Genomic DNA, 6340 nt, shown 5'->3' with positions numbered 1-6340 from the left:
CTAAACATCAGAAATATTTCTCTTTTGAGTGGGAAAATGTATAGTCTCTCTCTTCTGACTCCATAAGTTTGTTCCCTGTCTTGGCCAGGTGGATTGTGTAAGCTAAGTGGTGCCCCATAGTGTGTGTGTGTGTGTGTGTGTGTGTGTGTGTATTATCCCAAGAGTGTGTATCAGGTGATCATAGAGGAGTTGTGTGTGTTTACCATTCCGCTCACATTCTTTTGGCGTCCCCACTGAGGATCTTCTTCGAGTACCTTCAACTTCGGGATTACAAGTTGCAGATTACAGATTACAGGTTATAGGTATAGGTAAAGGTGGTTCACACATGTACAGGTAGCTGGAGTAGAGTTATCTACGCGCAAGTGGAAGTCACTTGCGGAAGCACTATTGTCTATGGAAGTAGAGTTGCGTGTGTTCAAGATATTAGAGAAGTTGCTTGGGCAGTCTAGTGATGCATTCAAAGAGAATATTATGGGTAGATGCAAGATAAGGCTTTAGAAAAGATAAATGAAAAGGTCAAAAGTAAGGGTATCAAGAAACATGAATTGTTTTTGTGATACAACAGTAAGCTGGACAAGACATTCCAAAAGAAGTTTAAAATAAGAAGTTTCAAATTAAGTGGGAAGGCCCTTTCAAGGTAGTGGATTGTTTTTCGAATGGTACATATCAGCTGGCTAACCTGGATGGGACTCTACATATGTCAAGGGTAAATGGATTGTCTCTTAAATCATATCATGCTAGTTGATGATGGTGGAGCAAGATGAGTTGTCTGCAGAACAAGTAATATATGTGAGGGATGAGGAGAGCTGTGATGCGACGAGTCTCATATCTCTTTTTAGGTCGAATTTGAGCACTTTGATATTGTAGACTGGGGTTTTTGTCCGTTCCGGACACTATGGCGCTATCGATTTTATCAAATTCCTCACTGTTTTTTTGCTGTTTTCGCTGTGTAGGTTTCTCCTGTGAGCGAAGCCTCTGCTCCAATTTGTGATTGTATCTGGCATATTTCATCCATATTGTGTGAGTTATTTGTCCCATTGGTGTTGGCCCAAGCTCAATTGTATCTAAACATTAGAAATCTTCCTCATTTGAACTGAGTATTTTGGGTGTGTGTGTGTGTGTGTGTCTGTCTTGAGTGGGCAAATGGATAGTCTCTCTCTTCTGACTTCATAGGTGTGTTCCCTGTCTTGTCCAGGTGGATTGTGTAAGCTGAGTGGTGTCCCATAGTGTGTGTGTGTGTGTGTGTGTGTGTGTGTGTGTGTGTGTGTGTGTATTATCCCAAGAGTGTGTATCAGGTGATCATAGAGGTGTTGTGTGTGTTTCCATCCCGCTCACAATGTTTCATTGCAAAATGATATGTTTAACTATTCACATTGCTTTTTTGTAGCTTGACTCAAATATCAGCTTGTAGATTGGACAATCAAAAGGCATCAGTATAAAATTGCAGGTCAGTAAAGCACCTCATTTACTGCTGCAATTCATTCATGATTTATTGATTTGCTTGTTTTATAACTTTTTGCATTACTTCCTTTGCTTCGATTTATTTGGATCTCGTTTTTTGAGTTATACACTCCATGTTGATCAACATCTGCGCATGTAAATTTCACACGCAACTCTTTGCATAAAATTGCTAGCCAATGCATGTGATGTATTATAGTAGAAATTACACAAGTAGTGAATGCATGTGGTGTATTGCAATAGTGGATTCACCTTATGCATCTTTACTTTAGCTCTAAATAATTGATACCATTGAGGCGGTCCGGGGCGGGCAACAAGAGAGGCGACCTCTAAACACCCCTCAAGGCTCCCGTTCACCTCAATTGGGGCTCGGGCAACCACAACCACAACACAACAACAAACCCAAACAAGATAGGGGCACCATCTAGTTATGGTATGCGAACTAGGACGCAAGAGAGATTTTGTCACAACCAAGAAGATACACCACAAAACACACACAAGCAACCTCACACCAATACACACACAAAATGGACCAGATAGAGCTAGAGCAAAGGGAAGAGAGAGGGATGGATCTTGCATAATACCTTATTTGTGACTTGCAAATGGAGATGGTCTGTTATGATGCTATCATAGAGTTCAAAATTAACTCAATGCTTAATGAATACTAAACATTGCCAACACACACACTGTCTTAGGGTGTGGGAGACCTCTCACCACAATATCCTCTTACAATGGACACAAAATTCGCAATGAAAACACACTCAAACACTTTCTAAAACAAGATCAAACGATAGAAACATCAAAATACACAAGTCACTTTCAATTCACCAAACCGTATCGCACAAGTGGAAGGACGAAGATTTGAACGTCGAATGACGCCTTTGATGCACCAAACCTCAATTTATTGATGATGGAGGAACATATACAATAGTGGTTTTGAGATGTTTGAACTCACGCTCTCTCACTTGCAATGTGTAGCTTGAAAGCTTCTCTCACACCAAAAGTGAAGCTCACAAAGTGGTTTTGAGATGTTTGAACTCACTCTCTCTCACTTGCAATGTGTAGCTTGAAAGCTTCTCTCACACCAAAAGTGAAGCTCACAAAGTGGTTGCTACACCTAAGTCTCTCCTCACGCATAGAGTGTTGGGGTGCTATGTGAGATATTGCAGGTTGTTTTACAAGAAGGAGAGGGGCCTATTTATAGGTTGGAGACCCCTCATTAATATTATTGGAAATCCTAATTTACAAGCTAACAAATCAGGATTATGATTTTTTTGTATATCAAAACATTGCGCGCCTTCTTTGTCTGCTTGAGTCATGGATGTGGGATCAAAAGAGAGCATTATTGATGGTAGATAAGATGAAAGTAAATTTTTAAGTAAGACGCGAGAGAGAGAGAGAGAGAGAGAGAGAGAGAGAGAGAGAGAGAGAGAGAGAGAGAGAGAGAGAGAGAGAGAGAGAGAGAGAGAGATACTATGCACATGTCTTGAGGTGAGGTGTCTTTTATGGTTAGGTCATGGCTATTTTGTGTTAGTATGTTAGTGGTTAGTATTAATAATCACTAGAAAGTTAATGTTATATTTACAATGGGTAGAATGAGGTGGATGGTTGAAGTAAGATGGTTGAATGAAGTGAGGAAATCCTTGTGATGGTGAAGCTTGAAGAAGTTTTTGACTTACTTGTGTAGGTTTTCAAAATGATTATTGATCCTCTTCTTCGTCTTCGCTTTGTTACGCCACCGCTGCCAAGGTTTATTATTGCGATGAAAATGGTAATTCGGTTAATGAGATCTCTCAATTTTCAGAGGTTAAGCCTGGTTTACATACTGAATTTTATGTATATAGAGAAGGGGTTAGATGGAATTGTACTTTTTAAGTAATAGAGAGAGACATAGAGATGGTGTATGTACATGTAGAGCTCATATGAGAGCTATGGGAGTAAGAGGGGAGGTTAATGGTAAAGAAGGTGAGAGAAACCATGAAAGGTGCAGGTTGGAGTGAGGGATCGAGAAGAATGAGAGAGAGAGAGAGAGAGAGAGAGAGAGAGAGAGAGAGAGAGTATAGAAGTGTGTAAAGAGGTGAGAGAAGACTTTGGGCTACTTGTGAGAAAAGTGGGCAGACTGGGGTCCACTCAAAAAATCCTATCTCACCGGTGGTTGCTCTAAAAATCACCAACATTTTTGAGGTGGTTATTCAGATTTTGGCCCACATTTTCTCTTTTGACCACCGCTTCAAGTTGGGAGTGGAGATAGATATAAAAAATCCCACAAAAATACCCGTTTTTCTTCGCAAAAAAGTCTTCAGTGGCCCCCCTTTTGTTGAATTTACATATGGCTCCAAAGGTGAGCCCCTCCTTTCATTAGAGCATGAACTCATTGATTCTTATGGGTTTGAAAATATGCATGGTTGTGGATTATGCAAAATATAATACATGGATAAGATGGGAAAAAACAGGCTAGTATATATAAACAGGCTAGAAAAAACAAGCAATGGTAGGGTCTTTACTTCATTCACCTTAATCTCCTTATCATGTACCCTATAAGTGAGAATCCCTACCAATTGTGCATGCACACTATCTTCTACCTTGAAAGAGTATTGGAACTCTTGCAAATCCATAATCCACTTAGAGATCCTATTACTAAGATTCATTTGAGATGACACCCAAGGGAAAAAAATTTCAACAGTGAGAATTACAAAAGGTTTTGGTAGCAAGTAGGATCTAAACTTTCTCACTGCAAATATGAGAGAAAGAATCATGAGTTCTGCCTTCGTGTAGCCTCTTTCCAAAGCATTCATGACCCTACTAGCAAAGTAGATGGGTCGCATCCTGGTACTGTGGGGATCTTGTTGTAGCAAAACAGCAGCAATTGTTTCTTTCCCAACACTAGAGCTAACAAAGAATGTGTATTCCCAAAAAGGAATCATAAGTGTTGGTAGCTGTGACAGAATAACTTTGATGTTACAAAAATATTTTTCAAGCTCATCAGACCAAACCAACTCGACTTGTTGTGTCAACTTTTGTAAAGGGTGAAGTAACTCTGAGGCTAAGTGAATGAAGCGTGACATATACTTCACCTTTTGAATGAATGAGATGACCTCCTTAAGACTATTTGGTGATGCTAACTCAATAAGAGCCTTTGATTTTGAAGGATCCACCTCGATGCCTTTGTAAGAAACTTTATGACCAAGCAAGATCACTTCATCCTCACCTATGTGGCACTTGTCGGGGTTGAGTTGACCTCCCATGTCGTAAAGTTTTTTCAAACCCCTTCTACCTTTGGTAGATGCAATGATTTTGAGCTATAAATGCAAAAGTCATCAATAAAAACCCTAATGGACTTTCCGAAGAATGCTTGAAACACCATGTTCATGAAGCGTTGGAAGGTTGTAGAAGCATTTGTCAGTCCAAATGGCATGACTCTAAAAGCATAACAACCCCATGGAGTGATGAAGGTGGTTTTCAACTGATCCTCCAATGCAATTCCTATTTGAAAGTAACCTGAGTAGCTATTACACACAGTGTACTTCTCATGACCAGCTACCTCATTTAGTATCTCATCCTGAAAATGGAAGGGGAAAGTGATCCCTTTTTGTTGCCTCATTGAGTGGACGGTAATCCACACACACCCTCCACTTCCAATTTTTCTTGGGAGTGACAACAACAGGAGAGACCCACTCCGAATTCTCCACTGGATAGATAAAACCTGTTGCTAGAAGCTTTGTTACCTCCTTAAGTAAAGCCTACTCCTTGATGACTCCTAGCCTTTGTAGCTTTTGAGCTTTAGGTTTGGCCTCTGGCTTTAGCTCGATCTTGTGTTGAACATCATCTACTCCACGCATGTTGGTGTAGTATTTAGCAAAAAGCTTAGGAAAATTCCTTAACACACCTTTGAACTCTTCTCTTTCATCCTTTGTAAGTGTTGTAGACAACATACCTTCTAACATTCCTTCATCTTCCACATTTTGGTTCTCTTGGGAACCTACCTCCTCCAAACCTTGACAAAAGGTCTCTTGGTTGGTTGGCTTAAACCTTACCCCCATGACTTCGATGGAAGACTCCTCTTCAGTACTGCTGCCACTACTTTCTTCTTCTGAAATGTTATCGGTCCAATCTTCTTCCGTCTCACATTGAGATTATTCTTCATGGAGATCCTCTTGGTGTTGCTCCTTCATGTCAAAGACAACCTTCTTATGATTGTCATTCCTGCAAATTAATTTTCCACTCTCCCAATCCTGCAAAGCTTGCATTTTCATTAGCCATGGTCTTCCTAGGATAAATGGATAACCACTTCCCTTGGTCGACATAACATAAAAACCCACCGCCTTCTTAATGCCAAAGGCCTCTACAAAGACATTTTTACAAATGCCTACACACCTAGCCTTGCTATTGTTTGCCATCTTGACTTTGATTTCACGTGTCTCATGGATGTGCATGCCTAGTCTTTGCATGAGTCCCTCTGTCATGATGCAAATTTGTGCACTCCCATCCACTAGACCTCTCCTAACCAATCTTCCTTTGATGTAACAATCTAGCACATGTGTAATATCCTCATTCATTTCAGCTTGTGAAATTTTTACAACAGGCACACTCTCTTTAACCTTTCTCCTAGTGCTAACTGCCCTTGTTAAATCCCTCCTAACTTGTGGACATAATGCAAGAAATTGAGACCATGAGATATCAGGACCCTTACCTCTCATGTCTTCCAAAAAGTTGTATGGAGCCATACCATGTCCAAGAGGAAAGTCTTGGAGGTTAATACGACGTCGAGTCCTCTTGGTTTCCTTGGTCTCCTTTGCCTTCTTTTCTCGTCCATGATCACTTTGTGACGCGACTCCTTCTTTCTCCCTACCTTTTCCATGGCCACGCTTAATGCCATTTTCTT

The sequence above is a fragment of the Adiantum capillus-veneris genome, chromosome 3 (genome assembly GCF_014529385.1).
Source record: "Adiantum capillus-veneris isolate H3 chromosome 3, ASM1452938v2, whole genome shotgun sequence".
Lineage (NCBI taxonomy): Eukaryota > Viridiplantae > Streptophyta > Polypodiopsida > Polypodiales > Pteridaceae > Adiantum > Adiantum capillus-veneris.
This window is presented reverse-complemented; position numbering follows the sequence as displayed.